Here is a 24,261-nt window from a genome sequence, read left to right as displayed (position 1 = left end):
TTTCTCCCATTTCTCGCATTGGATTTGTTTTGTTTTTTCATATTTTTACTGGTATTTTCAATTTATTCACAGTAGCACTTTACGTTTAATATTCACAGAACGTATGGTTCTTATATACATGTTGATATTGTCTGTCATGGTATGTCTTACTCCCTCCCCCTTCGCTTCTCCCCGCACACCCGGCCCCTCGTTGCTACCCCCCATTTGTCGTTCAGGTAGTACTGTCCCCTGGTTCCTATTGTCCCCTTTCACCCTCCATTCCCTTTATGTTTTCTGCTGACTTGCGGGGGTGTGGGGCGGGGAAGGGGGAGCTTACGCCCCCTCTCGCTCCCTCCGTGCTTCTGCCTGTAGTTACTGAAGCTCCCCACTCTTCTCCCCCCTCCCCTCGGGTTGTGTGTTCCTGTCTGTCTTCTCCCATCTCTCACTTTTTTCTATTGGCTTCGAAAAGGTCCTGGAACAGGCCGAAGAATTATCCCCATGCTGTGAGGAAACCTTTTCCGACACTCGGAAGGCGTATTTGATCTTCTCCAAAGGGCAAAATTCTGCCAGGTCTGCCTCCAGACTGGAGTTCTGGTTGGTGCTGCTGGTCTCCAGCCAAAGAACAAGGAAAGGTGCAGCCCAGGAACAGGCCCTTCGGCACTCCAAACCCGTGCCGACAATGCTGCCCATCTAAACTAAAATCGTCTACACTCCCTGGGTCCGTATCCCTCTATTCCCACCCTCTTCATATATTTGTCAAGCTGCTGCATTAATGTCACTATCGTCCCTGCTTCCACCACCTCCTCCGGCAGCGGGTTCCAGGCACCCACTACCCTCTGTGTAAAAAACGTGCCTTGTAAATCTCCTCTAAACCTTGCCCCTCGCACTTTAAACCTATTCCCCCTAGTAATTGACCCCTCTACCCTGGGGAAAATCCTCTGACTATCCACTCTGTCTCTACCCCTTATAATTGTTTTGATGTCTATCAGGTCGCCCCTCAACCTTTATCTTTCCAGTGAGAACAAACCGAGTTTATTCAACCGGACCTGGTAGCTAATGCCCTCCACACCAGGCAACATCCTGGTAAATCTCTTCTGCACCCTCTCTAAACCCTCCACATCCTTCTGGTAGATGCGCGACCAGAATTGAACACTATACTCCAAGTGTGGCCTAACTAATGTTCTATACTGCTGCAACATGACTTGCCAATTCTTATACTCAATGCTCCGGCCAATGAAGACCAGCATGCCATATGCCTTCTTGACTATCTTCTCCACCTGTGTTGCCCCTTTCAGTGACCTGTGGACGTGTACAACTAGATCTCTCTGACTTTCAATACCCTTGAGGGTTCTACCATTCACTGTATATTCCCTACCTGCATTAGACCTTCCAAAACGCATTATCTGACATTTATCCAAAGAAAACTCCATCTGCCATCTTTCCGCCCAAGTCTCCAAACGATCTAAATTCTGCTGTATCCTGTGACTGTCCTCATCGCTATCCAAGCAGGATTCTCCGCCATGCAATTAGGGAAGCGAAAGCTGGGGCGTCAGCCGTCTTTCCCATGTGTAGCTCTGGCTGTTTGGATACACCGTACATTGCCACTTTTGTTCTTGGCTTCTCCCTCACCCCCACAACCTTGGACATTGTCTCGGAGAAGGCTGTGCAGAACCCAGCAAATTTGGGAGAGGCCGAAACATGTGGGTGTGGTTGGCCGGGTCTCTCTGGCGCCGTTCACATTGTTCATCCATCTCCGGGAACAACCTGTTCATTCAGGTTCTGGTATGGTGCGCTCCGTGCACCACTTTGAACTGCATGAGGCTGAGCCTTGCGCAGGAGGAGGAGGAGTTGACCCTGCTCAGTGCTCCGCTTCAAAGCCCCAGCCCACTTCTGTCGCCAGCTTGTCTCCCCATTTCCGTCTGGCTTCGCCCATTGAATTATAGAATCATATTATCATAGAACTAAAAGTGCAGAAGGAGGCCATTCGGCACTTGGGGTCTGCAGCAGCCCTTAGGAAGAGCACCCTACACAAGCCCACACCTCCACCCTATCCGTGTCACCTAGTAACCCTTTTGGACACTAAGGGCAATTTAGCATGGCCAATCCACCTAACCTGCACATCTTTGGACTGTCCAGTGGCAGTCTCGCCCTGTCCAATAGCTGCCCACAGATTTCCCGCAGTTTCCCCCTTCCTTAATGTCCGTGCTTATCAGGTCCACGAGAACTGTGGTCTCCCGGGCCCTAGGATATCATATTATGTCCTTGCGGATAAAGTGCTTTACCTGTGGGTGTCTAAGTTCCTATCCTGTTCATGGTTCCAGCACTTCCGTCAGTTCACCCAGTGTCGCTAGTCTGTTCCCCATGCCAAAGTCTCTGACTGTCAGCGTCCCCCGTCCTGTTCCCATCTTTTGAAGGTGGTGTCCAGCATGGCTGGTTGGAACGTGTGGTTTCTGCAGACTGGGGCCATGGGGCACATCAGACCGAAATGTTGCCTCATCTGATTCCAGGTATTGAGCGTGGCTACCACCACTGGACAGGATGTGTATTTCGTCACAAGGAGTGGGGGCGCTGCCGTGGCAAGGGCCCGGAGGGCCGTCCCCTTGCAGGAGGCCTCCTCCAGCCACAGCCAATCCGTGGTGGTTTCACGTAGCCTTTCCTCACTCTCTCTGCCGTAACTGCCCATTGGCAATATTGTAAGTTTGATAGTGCCAGGCCACCCCTATATTTTGCAGTGTTGATTTGCAGACTCTCGTGTTCTTATCCCCAACCCCACACCCCGCCCCATCCAAACGCCATGATTATTTTGCCTATGCTTTGGAAACAGGCCTTGGAGAAATAGGGGCAGCAGGGTATCGTTGTGGTTAGCACAATTACTTCACAGCTCCAGGCTCCCAGGTTCGATTCCGGTTTGGGTCACTGTCAGTGCGGAGTCTGCACATCCTCCCCGTGTGTGCGTGGGTTTCCTCCGGGTGCTCCGGTTTCCTCCCACAGTCCAAAGATGTGCAGGTTAGATGGACTGGCCATGATAAATTGCCCTTAGTGTCCAAAATTGCCCTTAGTGCTGGGTGGGTTTACTGGGTTAATGGGATAGGGCGGAGATGTTGACCTTGGGTAGGGTGCTCTTTCCAAGAGGCGGTGCAGACTCGATGGGTCGAATGACCTCCTTCTGCACTGTAAATTCTATAATTCTAGGATATGAGATGAAGATTGGCATTGATCTGAACAGGAAGAGGAATCTCGGCAATAGTTACATTTTGATTGTCTGCACCCTCCCAGCCAGGGAGAGCGGGACCATGTCCCATCTCGGTTGGTCCTTTTTAACTTACTCCGCCAGGCTGCTCAGATTCCACTCATGGATCTGTGTCCAATCCCAGTCCATTGGATCCCCAGTCAGCGGAAACTGTTTTAGGTTAGTTTGAATGGGAGTCCTTCCAAATCTGTCCCTCCTCCGTTTGCATTCTCCCGTATTGCCTTGCTCTTGCCCAGGTTGAGTTTGTAACCCGAGAAAATTAAGAACTCTTTCAGGAGCTGCATGATTGCTCTCAGGCCTTCCTGCGGTTCTGAGACGTAGAGGAGCAGATTTTCCGCATAGAGTGAAACTCTGTGCTCCCTTCCTCCCCTTTGGATACACTTCCACCTTTTCGCATCTCGCAGATCGATTACCAGGAGGTCAATTACGATGGCAAACAGAAGGGGGGACACTGGGCATCCCTGCCTTGTGCCCGTTTGCAGCTGGAAGTATTCAGACCCGGTGGTATTAGTTAAAACACTCGTCTAGGGGGCGTTCTACAGGATTTGCACACAGAAGGTGAATCCTGCCCGAGCCCAAACCACTTCAGTACCTCGAGGTGGTACCTCCAGTCGTCTCTGTCGATGGCCATTTCTGCATCCATGGAGACGATCACCTCGTATTCTCTCCCCGGGAGCAGCAGAGGGGTCATTATTACATTAATCAGTAAACTGCCAACCCTTGACAAAACCCGTCAGGTCCTTTGTGACCACCTCTGGTATGCAGTTCTCCAACTTTTCGCCAAGACCTTTGTAAAAGATTTGGCACCCATATTTAGCTAGTAATATAAAGTAAGATAGGGAGAGTGTTTTTCAATATATAAAAGGTAAGAGAGAGGCAAAAATCGATATTGGCCCACTGGAAAATGTGGCTGGAGAAGTAATAATAGGAAACAAAGAAATGGCAGACGAACTGAATAGTTACTTTGCATCCGTCTTCACGGTGGAAGACACCAGAGGGATGCCAGGGATCCAGGAGAACCAGGGTCAGAGGTGAGTGCAGTGACCATTTCTAAGGAGAAGGCTCTTGGGAAACTGAAAGGACTGAGGTGGATAAATCACCTGGACTCCACTTCAGCGTTCGAAAATAAATAGCTCAAGAAGTTGTGGAGGCATTGGTGATGGTATTTCAGGAATCACTGGAGGGACAAAGGATCCCAGAGGACTGTACAATGGCTAATGTAACACCACTACTTATGAAGGGAGGGAGGCAGAAGACGTGTAATTATAGATCGGTTAGCCTGACTTCGGTCATTGGTATATGTTTGAGTCCATTATTAAAGATGAGATGGCGGAGTACTTGGAAGTGCTTGATAACATAGGACTGAGTCCGCATGGCTTCGCCAAACTAAGGTCATATCTGACAAATCTGTTAGAGTTCTTTGAGGAAGTAACAAGGAAGTTCGACAAAGGAGAGCCAGTGGACCTGACTTACTTAGATTTCCAGAAGGCCGATGACAAGGTGCCGCATAGAAGACTGTTAATTAAGTTAAGAGCCCATGGCGTTAAGCGTAAGATGCTGGCATGGATAGAGTATTGGCTGACTGGCAGAAGACAGAGAATGGGGGTAAAGGGGTCATTTTCAGGATGGCAGCCGGTGACTAGTGGTGTACCTCAGGTGTCGGTGCTGAGACCACAATTTTCGCAATATACATTAATGATCTGGAGGAAGGAACTGAAGGCATTGTTGCTACGTTTGCAGATTATACAAAGATCTATAGAGAGGAAGGTAGTATTGAGGAAGCAGGTGGGCTGCAGAAGGACTTGGACAGGGTAGGGGAGTGGGCAAAGAAATGGCAGGTGGAATACAATGTAGAAACGTGTGAGATAATGCACTTTGGAAGGAGAAATGGAGGCTTGGACTATTTTCTACCTGATAACATGCTTAGGGAATCAGAAGCCCAAAGGGATTTGCGAGTCCTTGTTCACGATTGTCTTAAGGTTAACGTGCAGGTTCAGTCGGCAGATAGGAAGGCAAATGCAATGTTAGCATTCATGTCGAGAGGGCTAGAATACAATACCAGGGATATACTTCTGAGGCTATATAAGCTGCTTGTCAGACCCCATTTTGAGTATTGTGAGAAGTTTGGAAGGATATGCTAGCCTTGGAAAGGGTCCAGAGAGCTTTCTTAAGAATGATCCCTCGAATGAAGAGCTTGTCGTATGAGAAACGGTTGAAGTTCCTCGGTCTGCACTGGTTGGAGTTTGGAAGGATCAGGGGGGAATCTTATTGAAATATACAGGATACTGCATGGCCTGGATAGAGTGGACGTGGAGAGGATGATTCCACATGTAGGAAAAGTAGAAGCAGAGGACACAATCTCAGACTAAAGGGACGATCTTTTAAAACAGAGATGAGGAGGAATTTCTTCAGCCAGAGAGTGGTGAAACTGTGAATCCCTGGAACTCTTTGTCACAGAAGGCTGTGGAGGACAAATCACTGAGTGTCTTTTAGAGATAGATAGATAGGTTATTGATCAATAAGGGGATCAGAGGTTATGGGGAGAAGGCAGGAGAATGGAGTGAGAAAAATATCAGCCATGATTGAATGGCAGAGCAGATTCGATGATTCGAGTGGCCTGATTCTGTTCCTATCTCATATAGTCTTGTGGTCTTATTGTCTTCGCAGCAACGTGGGTCTGTAAGACGAACATTCTGTCGGGTCCTTGTCCTTTTTGGATATCAACGATATTGTGGCCTGTGTTAGCGTAGGGGGCAGGGTGCACCTCGCCAAACGTGCCTTAAATGTGAGGCTGACACAGATGTTTTATTGAAGTTCCTGGGAACCCATCGGGTCCTGGCGCCTTCCACGCCTGCATCGAGCTGATGCTCTCCATGATTTCTCCCAGATCTATTGGTGCTTCCAGACCACCACCCGCCCCCCCCCCCCCACCACCTGCCCTCCCCCACAACTGCCATGTCCAGTCTGTCGAGGAACTGTTTAATCGCCACATCTCAGTTGGGTTTCAGAGGCGTACAGCCCTTGGTAGAAGGTCTTGAATGCCCGATTGATCACTTTTGGTTCCGCTACCAGTCTGCCACTGCTATTGTTTCCCTGCGCTATTATCCTCGTGGATGCGTGCTTCCACAGCTGGTGAGCGAGTAGGCTGCCAGCCTTTTCTCTGTGTTCGTAGAAGGTCCCCTGTCTCTGGCAGAGTGGTATACCGCTTTCCTAGTGGATAGCAGGTTAAATTCCCTTTATAGCTTTTTGCTCTTCGCCAGCAGCTCTACGGTCGGGGTTTTGGAGTACTTTCTGTCAACGTCCAGGGTGGAGTCAATCAGCTGTTGACTGGCCGCCCCCTCTTCCATCTCTTTGCGCGCCTTGTAAGCTATAATGCTCCCTCTGATCACAGTCTTTAGTGTCTCCCAGATGTGGAAGGTGAGAATTCCCCGTTCCGGTTGTTAGTCCATAGTCACCAAAGGATTGTGGTATTTTGGCAGAAGGTCTTATCGGGCAGAATGTCCGTGTCCAACCTCCATATGCGCCGCTGGGCATGGCCCATCTCTAATCTCACATCCATGCACTGTGGAGCATGGTCGGAGATGATGATCGTGAAGTCTTCCGCTATTACTATTTCTGAAGCACCGATTCCCCACTGCAAAGAAGTCGATTCAGGTGTATACCTTGTGGACCGGTGAGGAGAACGAGAATGCCCTTTCGCAGGGGTGCACGGACTTGCATGAGTCCACTGCCCATCTGCTGCATGAATGTTCCCATTTCCCTCGTCATGCCTGTCTTTTTCCCTGTTCTGGCATTTGATCGGTTGGTCAACGTGTCCTGCACGCAGATAAAGTAATCCCCCATAATCAGCCGGTGTGTGTCAAAGCCGGGGATTCCCGCCATGGTCTTTTTTGTGACCTCTGTGTTGTCCAAATTGGGTGCGCACACATTTACTACTACCACCGTTGCCCCATCCAGGACACCGCTGAACACGATGTACCGTCGCCTTGGTCTGTAACCATCCTTGTCCTTATAAAGCTCGTCCTCTTACTAATAGGTCTGGTCACTCCCCTAGCCCTCGTCCTGTAGCATGAATGGTACGTCAGTCCCACCCAGCCCTTTCTGACCACCAGTCTGTCCCTTTCCCTGAGGTACGTTTCCTGCAGGAAGATTATTTCCGTCTTCAGCGTTCTTAAGTGGGCGAGGTTTCTGGACCTTTTCACCGGAAAGTTAAGTCCCCTTACATTCCAGGTGACCTCCTTGATGGGAGCCTTCTGTCCCCCGTTCCTGGGCATCAACCATACTTACCTGGTGGAAGCGCCCCTGCACTCCAGAGTTTCCCTTTGTTAGGGTGGCATCCAAAAAGGCCGGGGTAACCGATCCCACCATGAGGTCGGGCACTAGCGCTCTCGGCGTTTCCCTTTTTCCAGGGGCACCCAAAATGGCCGCCAACTGTGTGTACGCCAGTTGGGTGCGCCCCTATACTCCGGGGTTTCCCTTTTTTAGCGAGCCTGCAAAGTGGCTGGTTGCTGCGCCATCTTGATTCCTCGACCTGCTCCCTACCTACCCAAGCCAATCCAGTTGCCAACTGTTTTTCCTAGTTCTGTCCCCTGTCTGTGCCGTGTTCCCACTCTGTCCCCCTTTCGCCCCTCCCACGTCTACCCCTCCCTGTTCCCTCCTGTGTTCCCCCTCTCCGCCGAGAGGTGCGCCGTGGCCTGCCATACTGCTTATGTTCCCATGCTTGAAGTCCCTGCTGGTACGATGTCTACCATCCCAGGGCTGATCTAGCCCTTTCCCTGTTCTCTGACTGTCTGTATTCCACTTTCCGTCCCCTCACCTGCATTCCCTACCCTCGCTTTCCCCTCTACCCGGTCTTTCTGTTTTGAACAAGGCAGTACAGTGCCGCGAAAATACATAATCAGACTATAGTCTCTGATTCCGACTTTTTCCAGCGATCCTCCCCCGTCACGCCTTCGTCGCTGCCGTACGTGTTCTCTGTCCAGGTTGTTAGCCCACAAAGTCGGGGTGTTAAAATAATGTTCTTTACTCTGGTGCGCAACCCAGAGTCTGGCTGGGGACAACATGCCAAACCGCACCCTACTCCTCTAGAGCGCCAATTTTGCCCTGTTTAACTCGACCCTTGTCTTTGCCGGGCCTGCCCCAAAGTCCTGACACATCCTGATTCTGTGTCCTTCCCCCGAGCTCGCTTTCGTTTGCCTGGCCCACCCCAGGATCCTTTCTAAATCCTGGTACCGTTGCAGCTTTGCCATAATCGCTTTTGACTGCTACCCTACCTTGGGATTCAGCCTGATCGACCTCTGTGTCCTGTCCTGTTCCGAGGTGTTGCGGAAACTGTCTGTCACAACTAAGTTGCCCATTATTTGGGCGGTATAGTCTGTTGGGTCTCTGCCCTGGATGCCTTCCGGCAGACACACAATTCAAATGTACTTCTGCCGGGACCTGTTCTCCTGGCTATCAACCTTTCCCTGCAAACTTTCCTGGGACGTCATCAACCTTTTCACCTCTTTCTGCAGAGCAACAATCCTCCGGCTCCGGACCAACGATGCTGTCTCGCTGTCCAGGATCGTTTTATCCTGCGCCTCCACTTTCTTTCCTGGGCCATAGATCGCGCGTTGGAGGGACACAATCGCCTCCCTCACCACCACCTGGATCTCGGTTTTTACTGTCTCCATCATGGCGGGCAGCTGCTTTTTTTAGCAGATCCTCCTCCGGCCCCCTGGTGTGGAGGGGAAGGTTGATAATTGTGTCGGCGCCAGTGCTCGTGTCGCCCCTCTTCCCCGCTCTTGGGCGGCCGGGGATACCATCTCGCCTCCTTATGTCCACCGGCTTGTCCGCCCGCTGCTCGTGTCCCGTTCCACCACTTCTCCCTTCTCGCCGGCCCATCGAGCTACCTTTCGCTGTCATTTTCTTCTCCGCTGTATCTCCTTTTCCTTTGGGGTTCTTTACCGTTGGATTTACAGGCCAAATTCTACTGAAATTAACTTTTTTGGTTTTAATTAGGATGAGAACCATCTGATCTGCGCGCGCTCAGCACATCACCGCCACTGTAATCCCGCATTGATTTAGTTGCTCGATGCTCTGACTGTTAGGCACCTTGTAGTGGCCAGTCACATTCATAAGAGACTGAGGGTTCAGAACAAGGAAGAAAATCGGGAGGCGCAGAGATAGAGAGCAGAAGGATGTCTGTGATTTTACTCTTTGCCATATCCGTTAACATAATACTCTTGTGTTTCATCGATGCTTTAGAATTCCTATATTTCGATATTACCAGAACAGATCCTGCAAGGTACAATTATTCCATGTACATTTTCCAACAAGTTGAAATAATGATGGGTCGTTTAATTTGCTGCACAAACACAATTATTTATGGTGTGACGGCGTCAAGTTCAGAGAGCAGCTCAAGAGCGCTGTGAAATATCCCCTTAACGAGCTGATTCAATTCATTAATAAGCAAAACTGAGGCCTCGATTCCTCCATACATTTAATATTTGGTTCATGAATGTAATATTAGGTTCAAAATTCCATCAATTGTATTATGCACGGAAATGCGACCTATCCGCCATTACAACTAACGGATGCGGGCAAACATTTTGTTCATAAACTGCACTCTTTTTTACTAACACTTATGACATTTATTTTGGGTACAGTGGAACAACGTGTTGCATTCAATCAGAACGCTTCCTGAAAGAGCTAGTTCAACTAGAAGGTTAATAAACCATTTCTGGTGCAAGAGCCTCGTCCATCGGTAGGTAGACAAAGCTGACCTGTCCCTTCGGAAATTCCATTCAGTAGTATATACGCCACAAGGAATATATTGACTCTTAACTGTCCTCTGAAATGCCTGAGCAATTCGTTCCACGAGGCTGGGTAACAAATGTAGGACCTTGTTAGCGAGGCCACTATCCCATCAAACAATTTAAAACAAACACTGTCTGAGGACTATTTGGATTAACTGAATTGTGGTGGACTTTGTGCCCCACAGGAGTGTCCATACATTGCTCATATCTAATGTCAGCTGTTCTGCATATATTCGCTACTCATATCTGCTTCCTAAAGCACTTCAAGGAAGCACCTTTCTGGCAACTTTACCTGCCCTGGCCTGCGTGTGACTCCAGACCTACAAACATGTGTTTGACTCTTAACTGTCCTCTGAAATGCCTGAGCAATTCGTTCCACGAGGCTGGGTAACAAATGTAGGACCTTGTTAGCGAGGCCACTATCCCATCAAACAATTTAAAACAAACACTGTCTGAGGACAAAAGTGTCCCGCAGAATTAGATTCTCGTCCAAGAGGAAATATTCTGTCCGCGTAACCTTTGTCCAACCCATTCATAACGTTTAACCTATCCATCTGATAGTGTTAGTATAAGGCGAAGCAGATTTAATACAGAGAGGGGAAAAATTACATCTCCCAAAAGGTCGCGAATCTGTCGAATTCAGTACCCCAGTGCGGTGGATCCCGGGATATTGAGTAAATATAGGGAGGAAATAGATATTTTAAAAGTAGTAGTGGGTTGAAGGTCATGGAAAACGGCGGTAATGTGGAATTGAGACCGACAGGAGATCAGCAATGATCATATTGAATGGTGGAGACAGCTGGAGGGGTTGAATTGCCTACTGCCGCTCTTGGTTCTTTAGTTCTTGTGTTCGGTTTCTCCAAGGCATCCTGTTGCAACCAAAAAAAATAGGAGTTTCATGAGAACTTTTGTTTTTTTTCTGCTGTTTCTCCGGATCACCTGTGTCATATTTATAGAATGAGATTCACTGTCAAGGCGTTAAGTAAATAAGAATGATGATGCGACGGCAAATGCATACAACTGGGAAAACACTCTCACAGTTATTCATGAAGCACAGCTTCCAGAAGGTCACGTATGGCAGCTCATCATTCTCAGTTGACGAATCTCCAGACGGTAATGAAGTTGTGATGTGCGATGGTATGCTGGCATGAAGGTCAACTGAGGGCAGAAGTGTTGAACTGAGGAGGAACCAATGGCAATAACACTGTTGAAAGTTCACACGTGCCCGAGGGACGTGAGTTTCAATTTCTGAGAGGTGCAGTAAGCATTGAAGAATAATGGAAGAATTGAGCAGTTAAGAAATACTTGGAGGTACTCCATTTTATTAAATGAAGATGTGATTTGTAAACTGAATTGGAACAGCAACTTGAAGGTAAATCGGTGTCAGAGCAGTAGGAAACGCTAAGACGAAAAAGGGTTATAATTACATTTCTAAACCATTGGATGTCATCTGGTAAAGGATTGGAAGAATGAGGGGCTGCAGTGTAAAGAGTGTAATAAGGAGCGGGAACAGTATAAACGTCGGAAATAAGGAGCTGCGGTAGCGTCAAGAGCACGAACAAGGAGCGACAGCAGTGTAAAGAGTAGAATTTTTTACGACACGATGGAAAATGGATGTCAATTCTAGTCCCACTCGTCCGAGAGTAGATATTTAACCAATAATTCTTTGAAGAATACCTAATGTCTCTCTGCCTCTTGGCTGACCAATAATTACAGTCACCAGGTTTGTACGTTTAAACACCATTTCTGTTTATTTATAACAAGAACAACAATTTAACGCGCCGCAGATACAGTTGGTTAACTATTAATAACCAACCAGCCACTTTAACTCCACACCCGCCCTCTACACACACTTACCCATGACAGTCATACACAGAGTGGAAAGGGGTTAAACAAAAAGAACGCAAGAGAAAAAGAAAGAGCATTTTCTTCAGATGATGGTTCTTAGCACGTTATCTTCATAGTAAGCTTACAGATTAGAGTTTTTGTTCTGAAGCTAGTGCTGGACGTTCCTGCAGTTCTAAAATACCATACAACGTTCCTGGAGTTGCACGTCTTTGGTCAATCAAACTTTACTTTCAGTTCGTTGTTTGTCTTCAACTCTCTGTTGTCACAGGATGACGACATCCATAGGCCACTTTGAGAGAGATAGGGACAGTTCTAACTATTTCTGAAGAGACTTAGTTGGTTCTTTTTGGAGACAGCTGCAGCGTTCACAGCAGAGTTTCTGGAGAGACTCTAGCGAATGCTTTCTGGAAAGGATCTGGATGGACCTTCTACCTCCGTGCTGCCGAAATCGAAACTGAACACTCCTTATATTTCTGAACCATTTCAGTCGGATACGATCCAATCACCAACTGTTAGTCGGCGAACGGCAACCTTTTGCGCCAATTCATTGGCCACCAGCCAAGTCAATCAAACTGATCCCAGCCCATGTCTGTCATTGGTGCTGGCCAGCCTACAAATCCATTGTAAGCCAGCACGGGCTTCTGAATTCATCTGCATGAATTAAAGAACAGGCTGCTTACCTTAAAGCCCAATGTCCCCTTCGTTGCATGGATGCAAAATGCATTGACAAAAAAATAAAGTGAAATAAGGGAACAAACAGGCAACGAGCAGGGAAGACCCTTACATCCAACGCCACCCCGCCCCCCCCCCCCCCACCCCCCTCTCCTCCGCAGCTAAAAATAGAAACGCCAGGACACCGACGTTTCTTTATGTGGTATGCAAGACAGAATTCACTGACGCTTATCCAACCATTGCATCCCCATTATCGAATTTGCAAAACCAATCTCTACACTGGTAACTGGCAAGTCTTTAAATGCGTAACAAAACATCCACAATCACGTTAAATTTTCCAGGAATATGTACAATATTAATATTGAACTGTTCTAGTACTATACTGCAACGGAATAACCTTGCATTCCTCGTTTTAAACATTTTTGTAAACGCAGGTGGATTATGTTCTGTGTAAACCAAGCTTGTTTTTTTGTTACGTCGGACATACCAATCCAAGTGCTGCAGGACTAATAACAAGGCTAAGGCTTCTTTTTCAATGGATAATTCTTTTTCTGGCATTGATTTAGTTTTATTTCCGAAAAATACCCTGTAGACATTATATTCCTGCAACAACGCATTTTAGTAGCTTCTACCCCATACCACTGGCATCTGTGACCATTATAAGTGGTGTGAAATAAAACAGGGCAACCAACACCGTTTCGTCTACCAATATGGCCTTCAATCTCTCGACCCATACTTGGTATTTGGTGGGTCACCGCGTTTTCTCTTGCCTCTGCAATCTGACCAACATGCAAATATTGCAGTCTCTAACCGAGCCAGTCAACTTGGTTTTAATCCAGACAGACGTGGTATTACAGATTCAGATTTCTTATATCAATATCATGATTAGTTAACAGTGTACTTTGGTGTTTCCCTGCAAGTCTATCTATTCTCTTTATGTCTCTTGCCTAATGAATATTTAACCAAATTTCGAGGATCATCTATAGTCAAACTACAAGCAGCATTGTAGTTTTGAAACCAATATATATTAAATGAGATTTTAATGGGTTTTATATACAAAGTTTAGCTAAAGACCATACTATCATATTATAGCAGAAATAATCGCTTCGTCCTCCCCGCATACCAATGCCCAGGACATACTGGTGTGTTGGGTCGAGCCTCCCTGGCATCGTTCACATTTGTCCTCCACCCGCAAGAAGAACCTATTCATTCGGATTCTCGTTAGTTGCGCTCGGTGCACCACTCCAGTTGCATTAGGCTTCGCCTTGCACATGTGGAGGTGAAGTTCACCCTTTTCAGACTTCACTCCAGAGTTCCCATCCTATTTCTATTCTACGTCCTCCCATTTGTCCCATGTCTCGTCGAGCGGGCCGCGGACACCCTCTAATAGTCACCCATACAGGTACCCGCAGTTCCCCCTGCCCGTGTCCAACAGTTCCTCGAATGCTGACTGTCTTGGTGCTCCTGGGTATGATGTCACCACCTTTTGGAGGAGGCTTTTACTTGTAAGTGTCACAGTTCATTCCCGTTGCGCAGCTGTACCCTTTCTGTCAGTTCCTCTAACGTTTCGAGTCTGTCGTCCGTTTAGAGGTCCCTAACTGTCAGTGTTCCTCCGTCTGTCTCCACATCTTAAAGATGCATCCACTGTGGTTGGCGCGAAATTGTGGTTACCGCAGATGGAGGACACGGTGGACATTTTGGTAGACCAAAGTGGTTTCCAGATGTTTCCAGATCCGGAGTGTGGCTACTACCACTGGGAGTTTTGAGTATTTGGTTTGCGGGGATGATGTGTTCTATTGCGTCCTCGGAGGGACGACCCTATGCAGGAACTGTCCTCCATCCCCACCCATTCTGCTTCTGGTTCCTTCATCCTTCCCCAAACTCTCTCTGCTGCTGCACCCAGTGTTAGTATTGTAATTTTGGGAGGGCCAGCTCCATTCCACATGTTTCATTTTCTTTGTATGACCCTTTTGGTGATCCTTGGATCTCCACACCTCTCCCCCAACCCAGACGAACGCCACCATTAATGTATCAACTGTGTTAAACAAGGCTTTGGGGATGTAGATCGGTATCGATCTTAAAAGAAAGAGGAATCTGTGCAGCACGTTCGTCTTGATGGTCTGCACCTTCCTCGGAAAGGAGAGTGGGAGTGTGTCCCACCTCTGTAGGACAGATTTAACTTCCTCCATCAGAGTCGTGATGTACCGTTTTATGATCTGTTTCCAATCGTGGGAAATGTGCATCCCCAGGCAGAAGAATGTGCTCTGGACTTGCGTACACGGCAGTCCCTCCAGCTCTGCCCCTCTCCCTTTTGGGTTCACTAGGAGGCTTTCACGCTTGTCCGCGTTGGGTTTGCACCCCGATATGGCCCAGAACACTTTCAGGAGGTTCGTGAGAACTTCTTTGATGCGTTGTGCATCTGTGACATACAGGAGCAGGTCATCCACATAGGGTGAACATCTGACCTATCTGTTCCCTCTATGGATCCCATTCCAATACCTCAGCATTCTGAGGGAGATAGTCAGCAGTTCGGTTGACAGCGCAAATAAAAATGGGGTCAGCGGGCATCCCTGCCTTGTGACCCTCTGCAACCGGGCGTCTTCATTGCTGGTCGTGTTGGTCCAGCCACTTGCTATGCTGGCGTTGCACAGGAGTCTCAACGAGGAGCTGTACCCAGTTTCCAGCCCAAACCAGTTTATTACGACAGTGAAGTACTTCCACTTGCCTCTGTCGCAGGCCTTTTCTGCGTCCAGAGAGATGATCACCTTTGTTGTTTTGTCGCGGGATAGGGTCATAATCAAGTTCAGCATGCACCTTATATTCGCTGTTTGCTCTGTACCCTTGACACGCCAGTTTGGTATACTGCGACCACCCTGGTACACCTTTTTGCAGTCCCCTGCCCAGGGTTTTCCCGGAATTTTCGCGGCTGCATTGAGCAGCAAGTTGGGACTGTAGAATCTACATTCGTTCAAGTCTTTGTCTCTCTTGAGTTTCAGCGGGATAGTGGCATGTGGTAGCGTTGGATGCAAGGTATCCCTTGCTAGAGTGTCTGCAAACGTCTCCTGCAGGTGTGGGCCCAGTAGTGTCATGCATTTTCTGAAGAAGTCACTCGTGAACCCGTCCTGCCCGAGTACCTTCCCCACCGCATTGCCTTAATGCTCTCCATGAATTCTCCCAGTTCTAGAGGTGCATCCAGCTCCCCCTCCTCTCTTCCCCCACGATTAGCATGTCCTGTCCGTCGAGGAACTGTTTCGTCCCCGAGTCCTTTTTGGTGGGTTCAGCGGTATACAGTCCCTGGCATAAGGCCTCTAATGCATCATTGGCCATGTTCAGCTCGTTTACCAGACTGCCATGTTGTCCCTTACCCACGCAATTTCCCTCCTGGCTGCCTGTTTTCTCAACTGGTGGGCAAGCATGGGGCTGGGTTTTCATCGTGTTCCTATATGGCCCCTGTGTCTGGCAGAGTTGTTGCACGGCTTCCCTGGTGGACGGAAGGTTAAAGTCCATTTGTAGCTTTTTATTCTCCCCAGAAGCTATGGGCTCGGGGCTCGGGGCTCGGAGTGTCACAGCCCACCTCCAGCATGCGGTCAACCGAATGTTGACATGCCGCCCTCTCTTCACTGTCTCTGTGTGCCTTGTCAGCGATAATCACTCCTCTGATGATATACTTCAGCGCCTCCCAAACGTGGAGGGTTGACCTCGGTGTCCTACTTCTTAGTTCGCCGTGGCCAACCTCCATTGGAGGCGTTGGATCCGGCATGGCTCCAACCTCACATTTATGTAATGTGTAGCATTGTTGGAGATTATGGTCGCAGAGTATTCCGCACTTACTATCCCGGGAAGCACCGATTTCGCCACCACGATGCTGTCGAAACGGGTGTAGGCCCTATGTACCTGTGAGAAGAATGAGAAATCCTTCTCCTGAGAAGTGTGAGCCTCCATGCATCCACTACCCCCATCTGACATATAAATACCCCTAGTTCTCTTTCCATGTTTGACGTCTTCCCCGTTTTGGTGTCTGTCCTGCCCGTCAGCGGGTTCTGTACACACTTAATACCACTACATGGTTCCCCATTCACGTTCCTCTTATTTTTAAAAAATAATTGGTTATTGATTAGTTCAGCTCCTTTGCTCTTTGCTCCCTTTACCATGAATTAGTATGTTGGACCTTCACGAAAACGTGAATTAACCAGTTTTTTGATTGTTGTCACTTCACGTCCTTACTGCTCTCCTCCTGAGTAACTGAGTAACCATGCCATCATATAGTTTCCTTTAAAACAGGCATGTTTTTGGGGAAAAGTGCACCTAAAGTGAATGGAAATGGGTTTACTGCAGGAGGCTATAACAGATTAATTTTATAAAAGTCCAATTCACTTTCTTCCTAAAGTGTGCTGTCATCTTTCATCGATTTGGAAGATACTTTTGTGATTTCTCAAAGATTAGTTGTGGACAGATCTATTCGGTAACAGCTGTTGATTATTATTTATTGAATGTAATAGAAGTCAGACTCCGTTCTCGCGCATCTGACTCTTCAACACTGTAATTACTATTAGATTAGGACTCTTGTTTCTTATGGTCACCTTTGGTCTGAGAGAATCTCTAATTTGGGACACTTCTGTATGTTAGTTTTGACAAATCTCTGTGAGGAATCATTCGTGTAGGGATAATTTAATCAGCCCAGCCGAATCAGATCCATTGCCATTGTCATTTGATATTTGATTGATGTCTGTCAATAATTCCTGTTTCTTTGAGTCATTCACTTCCCAATGAGTTTTTTAAATTCCCACACGATCTACCGTTGAAATATCGTGTTGAAAAAACGGCAGTACTTCCCTAGAATTCTCTGTAACCATGGTGAAAGTGCCACTTTCACTCCTTCCAAATCATTCTCCAAATGTAAATCTATTCCTTCCATTGGGAATTAATTAACCCTTACGACAACTGCGGCCCTGACCCCGAAATCGCACTCTAATTGTACTTCATACAATGAAACTGGAATGTAATCTCCAAATATCCCATTCAGTAACACCTCAGCATACGTTCAGCGCTCTGGAGGGAAAAAAACAAATCCGTCTCCAATAAACGAGTTCCAGTAGCATCTCTGTCCCTTAAGATAATTAAGGGTTTGGCTACGCCAGTTGATGAAAATGGTGAGACTTTCACTTCAGACGTTAATCCGGAATATCTCTCATCTACTTCATTCCTCAACCCCCCCCCACCCCCCTCACTCCCCCCCCCCCCCCCACTCCCGCATAGCAGTATTTACCCTAGGTCTCCATAGTGCAGTTAAAGCTACAATCTGCCCCGTAATAGTCTAGACTTGTGTTCCCTTCTCAGAATCCCCTTTATGAACTCCCACAAGTTCCACGGGCTTTCGTTGCAACCTGTACTATGCTGACAGAACGTGCCCCACACTTATAATTGTAACACCTAGACTTATGCATCTCACCTTCACCCTCACGAGATTCCATCCTTGTGTGATTAAGCGTATTTGAAGCACATACTGCTATCCTTTTTCCCCTTGACTATCTGTCTTCTTGTCACTCTTCCACGTCTTACTTTTTTTAAACATCATGGTTGTGGTGGGAAAAAAAGTTTACATTTTGGGACCATCTTATGATCGTCAGCAGTAATTGATGTCTGCCTAGCTATCGTAATCCTTTGGCCTTCAACATGAGTTTTTACTGTATAAGATACGGAATTCTTAAATTCCTCTAAGAGGAATGAACCCTCTCAGGCCCTCATAGGTATTTTTACCTGCTAATGCTTGTACTTACCTCTCAGAGTTGCTCTGCATAACCCTTTCAAATTCTGCATTGGTCGGTCCCGGTTGTCTCCTAGAATTCCGAAAAGTTTGCCTCTATGCTTCGGGAACCAATTCGTAGACGTCCAGAATAGCCTTTTCTTTACCTCGTTGTGATTCAGAGACACCCGCTCTGACAGGGGAGTATACACGTCCTGTGCCTGCACCGTCAATTTACTCTGCATGTGTAATTTCCACTTTTCTCTTAGTCACTCCATTCGGGTGTTATTTTCTCAAAACCCCAGGAAAAGGTTTCTACCTCTTTCACATCGAATTTTGAGAAAGCCTGTATAAATTTAAACATATCGTCACAAAATTCCATTCCAGGATTAATTAAGGTTGTAATCTGGAGGGATTCAGATTTTTGGGACATTGGAATCGGTTCTGGGAGAGGTGGGACCATTTCAAATCAGATGGTCTACACCTGTGCAGGACTGGAACCAATGTCCTAGGGTGTTGTTTGATAGCGCTGTTGGGGTGGGTTTAAACTAATGTGCCACGGGAATGGGAATCAATGCAGCAAGTCGGAGCGTAGCAAAGAGAGGATAGAAACAAAAGTCAGAAAGGAGAAAAGTGGAAGGCAGAGAAACAGATTGAACTGTACCTATTTCAATGTTCCGGGGTACAGATGCTAGAGGAAAGATAGAGCAGGAGGTGAGAGAGGAGGGGGAGTTGCGATTTTGATTAGGGACAGTATCATGGCAGTACAGAGAGAGGATATATCCGAGGGGTAGAACTGAAAAATATGAAAGGTGAGATCACTTTGATAGGTCTGTACTTTTGACCCCAAGTAGTCAGCAATTATTCCGGTATTCAGGAGCAAATATTTAAAGAGATTCCAGATAACTGCCTGCAAATGTGGATGTTAATAGTTGGGGAGTTTAGCTTTCCCAACATTAACTGGGACAGCCGTAGCACTAGGGGTTTAGATGAAGAGAAATTTGTCCAGTGTATTTCGGAAGAGTCCTCATTCAATATGTGGATGGCCCGAATAGAGAGGGACAAAACCTGACTTCCTCTCGGGCAATAAGGTAGGGCAGGTGACGAAAGTGTTAGTGAGAGATCACTTTGGGACGAGGGACTATAATTCCATTAGCTTTAAGATAGCTATGGAGAATGACAGTTCTGGCAAAAAGTTACAATTCTAAATTGGGGCAAGGCCAATTTCGAGGGTAATAGGCTGCAAAATTCAAAAGTTGATTGGGGGTGCCTATTTGCAGGCAAGGGGACAGCAGGTAAGTGGGAGCCTTTCCAAAAGGTGTTAACTAGGGTTCAGGGTGAGCACATTCTCTTAGAGTGAAGAGCAAGGCTGGTAGAAGGAAGGTACCGTGGATGACTCGGAATATTGAGGCCATGGTCAAAAGGAAGACGGTGGCATATGACATACATAGGCAGCTGGGATCAAGTCGATGCCTTGAAGAGTGTAGTGCTTGCCGGAGTAGAGTTATGAGAGAAATAAGGACGGTAAAAAGGGGACATGAGATTGTTTTGGCAGAAGGCAAGCAGAAATCCAAAGAGCTTTTACAGGTACATACAGGGTAAAAGGTGACGAGCGAGCGGGTAGGGCCTCTTTAAGATAAACAAGGTCATCAATGTGCAGATCCACAGGGGATGGAGAGTTCCTAAATGAACATTTCTCGTCAGTATTGACGTTGAGAAAGGGCGAAATGGTAGGAAAATTGGAGAAATCAAAAGTGATGTCTTGAAGAGCATACATATTACTGAGAAGGAGTTGCTCGAGGTATTAAAGAACATCAGGCCTCCCCGACCTGACTAAATATATTCCAAGACGTTGTGGGAGGCTAAGGAGGAAATTTCCGGCCCGCTGGCTGAGATATATGAATCATCGACAGCCACAGGAGAGGTGCCTGAACATTGGAGTATAGCAAATGTTGTGCTCTTGTTTACTAAGGTCTGTAAGGATAAGCCAGGTAACTACAGATCACATAGCCTTACTTCTGTAGTAGCTAAATTGTGAGAAGGTATTCTGAGGGACAGGATCTACAGGCATTGAGATAGGCAAGGGCTAATTAGGGAATGTCAGCAAGCCTTTGTAAGGGAAAAGTCATGTCTCACGAATTTGATTGAGTTTTATAAAGGGGTAACCAAGAAGGTAGATGAGGGCAGTGCAATCGACGTTGTCTACAAGGACTTTACAAGGCCTTTCACAAGGTACCGCATGGTAGGTTGTTGAAAAAGGTTAAATCTTACGAAATCCAGGGTGAGGTAGCAAATTGGTTGCACAATTTTCTTGGCGACCGAAGCCAAAGGGTGATTGTGGAGGATTGTTTTCAAACTAGAGGCCTGTGACCAGCGGTATGCCTCAGGGATCTGTACGGGGTCCAATGTTATTTGTTATATATATTAGTGATTGGATGAGAATGTAGGAGGGAGGCATGGTTAGTAAGTTGTAGATGGCACTAAGATTGGTGGCATAGAGGATAGTGAAAAAGGTTATATAAGATTGCAGCAGTATCATGACCGAATGGGCCAGTGGGCCGATGAATGGGAGATGGAATTTAGTTTGGATAAATCTGTGGTGATGCATTTTGATAGACCAAACCGAGCAGGACCTACTCTGTTAATGGTAGGGAGTTGGGGAGAGTTGCAGAACAAATAGATCTAGGGGTACAACTTCATAATTCCTTGAAGGTGGAGTCGCAGGTGGACAGGGTGGTGAAGAAGGCATTCAGCATACTAGGTTTTATTGGTCAGAATATTTAATACAGGAGTTGGGAAGCCTTGTTGAAGTTGTACAACACATTGGTAATGCCACACATGGAATACTGTTTTCAGTTCTGGTCACCCTATTACAGGGAGGATGTTATTAAACTAGAAAGAGTGCAGAAATGATTTACGAGGATGCCACCAGGACTTGATGGTCTGAGTTATAAGGAGAAGCTGAATAGGCTGGGATTTTTCTTCCTGGAGCGTAGGAGGTTGAGGGGTGAACTTATAGAGGTATATAAAATAATGAAGAGCATATGTAAAGCAGACATCCGACATCTTTTCCCAAAGGTAGAGGAGTCTAGAACTAGAGGTCACAGGCTTAAGGTGAGAGAAGAGAGATACCAAATAGACCTGAGGGAAAATTTCTTCCCGAAGAGGGTGGCGAGCATCTGGACCGAACTGCCAGAGGCATTGGTGGAGTCGAGAACATTTATTTCCTTTAAAAGAAGTTCGGCAGTTACATGGGTAGGGTGGGTATAGAGGGGTATGGGCCAAATGCAGGCAAGTGGGACTAGCTTAGTGATAGAAACTGGGCGGCATGCACAAGCTGGGCCGAAGAACCTGTTTCCATGCTGTGACCTGAAAATATCTGTTAAGCACCCCTCCACCTTTTGGCAGCTCCACGCTCACGTATAATGGTTTAAGCTGGAGTTATTTCTCTAAATCCAGCTTCTTAATTTCAATCTCCATTTCCTTTTCTTTTCCCTTTTCCTTTGCTTCATTATCATTTCACTTTTTCTTTTTGCCCATTCTTTTTGCTTCAGCTCCATTTCCTTTGGGTGCAAATACACCGATGTTCAAACTTATTGCAGTTGGTGTCGGTCTATGTAGAGTTTTTGGATCGCAGACTACCATATATACCGTAACTGCTTGCAGATCGACAAAATCAGCTCAAAATTATTCACCTGGATTACAAGATACAGGCCTTGTCTGGTATCAGGTGGTGAAGAAGCATCATGACGTAGCAGACGTCAAGTAAAGGGGCTAAAAATGTTCTAGATCGTCCTTGAGGACCAATGCCTGGTGTTGAATGAAAAAGATAGCTGCTGAGTGGGTAATGGTAATGAATAGTCAGAAAATAGATGGGACGGAGAAGATCGAGAGGGATTCTTAGCGAGGTGAGGGATAAATACAGGCAGAACGTTGGAAAAAAGGAAGCGACATTGAAGGTGCATTAAGCAGATGGGGCTAGAAAGAAAGATGGGAAGATATGACGTGGGCGATAAAAAAGACAGTTAGACCAACAGATATGGAGATAGAACTGGAAAGAAGAACACATATCTAAACAGAAGAGACATATTGTATTCAATCAAGCTCTGTGTGCTTCGAACGTTTCATTTCAGCTCTCGCTCCATAGTTTACCATTCGACGGTATCTCTCTCTCTCACCCTCTCTCTCTCTCTTTCGTTCTCTCTCACTCTCTCACTCTTTCTCTCACGTTGATGTGAAGTCCCTGCATAGTGATCAGTCCCACATTAATGAGTGTTTGTTAGATTTGTCCCTTTTGGTGTAGCTCCATGAGCGATTCGATTTGAAGTCTGGCTTCGCTGTTTCATATCGTGTTTTTGGGGGAGAAAACAAGATTCAAAGGAACACCTGCAGAATATGCCCGGCTCAATATACCATAACATTATTTTAATTAAAATGTTAAGGTAACATTATTTCAGGGTTCGTCGGTGCTCGTATAACATACGACTTCCATACCACTTGTAGCGACATGCCAAATGATATCTGTGAAAGGATTTTGTTTCTACGATTTAACTAATCTAACAATAATATTCAGTGGGTATTTCACGGCGCTCTTCAGCTCACCTCTGAACTTAGTCTGGCTCGCAGCGTAAATACACGTGTTTGAACAGGAACTGAGTAGCTGCAGCATTGCTGCGAGGCGTTCTGTGATGAAGCGTGGGTCAGTGCCTGAGTCGTAGTAGCGAATATTTGAAATCCGTCGGTAAATGTTGTACACTACCTGTGTCACCCATAACAGTATGAAACTGCCCGATATGCTGAAGAGAAGAACGATGGATTTCTTCCGATTCTCTATCTCTGGATCCTTGCGATTTTCATTATTCGTGCTGCTGGTGAGGGCCATGCGGGCTTTACTGGCAGTCAGAATACGTTTGACAGTCAGGGCATTGAACAGTAAAATCAGAACAAATGGAAACGTAGGTGTTAAAATGCGGTGTAAAAGTTCAAATGCGGTCCAGGCGGGGGAAGTAAAGAAACTCTTTATGAAGGCACAATACCAGGGGACATTATTAAGTATATACTTAGGTTTATATATAAAGTACCAGGGGACAGATTCTAAGCAGCTCAGCACAGTCACTGTTCCGAGAACCAAAGCCGCCGTTTTCTCGTTGCAATATTTTTCTTTCAGCTTCTTGCAGCAAATGGTCACAAATCGATCAAATGTGAAAGCAACCGTGAACCAAACAGACATTTCTGTGGTAGCGAACCTCGTGAATGTTATGAGAGAACACACAGGAGTGATAAATAGGAATGAATCTCGGAAATATACCCGAGCTACTTGCGTCAATAGAGGATCAGAGATAACGACGAGGAGATCGGCCACTGACATTCCAACCAGGTAGCGAGTTATGCATTTGGAGAGACCACAGTTTTGTCGGTATAGGATTACAATGGCCACTAAATTAACTGGAAGAAAGAGAATAGGTATCAGAAATGCATAACCACCATACTGAGAACCAACGCAATAGCGTGACAGGATGTGGAATGGGATTTCAGAATTCGTTGCAACATCGAATGGTGTAAAATGAATAACATTTTTGTATTCCCTTCGGCAGCACGTCTTTTGGGGAAATGTGCACAAACAGTTATCAGTAATAAACTGCGCAATTAACAGTGAATGCAAATGCAAAGCTGGTCCAATGGCAATGAGGAACAGAGAAGGAGATATATGGAGCTGCGATCTGAATTAATCTGCTGAATGGCGGCCATGATATCTTAGGGCAAGTGGGGCACGACCACTCCCAGTGCAGAGAGCCTGAGGTATGTTCAGAAAGGTCAAAATTCCGACAGTTTTTAAGTTGAGGGTAAGTTATCGACTGGAGTATGAAACTGAACACCGAAACTGTGACTGAGGGAAGGAGGAAAGGAAAAACGTGTGCAGGAGCGGGAGGAGTGTCACCGAAAGATACGTTAGCAAAATGGAAAAAACTGAA

This window comes from Scyliorhinus torazame, chromosome 14 (genome assembly GCF_047496885.1).
Source record: "Scyliorhinus torazame isolate Kashiwa2021f chromosome 14, sScyTor2.1, whole genome shotgun sequence".
Lineage (NCBI taxonomy): Eukaryota > Metazoa > Chordata > Chondrichthyes > Carcharhiniformes > Scyliorhinidae > Scyliorhinus > Scyliorhinus torazame.
This window is presented reverse-complemented; position numbering follows the sequence as displayed.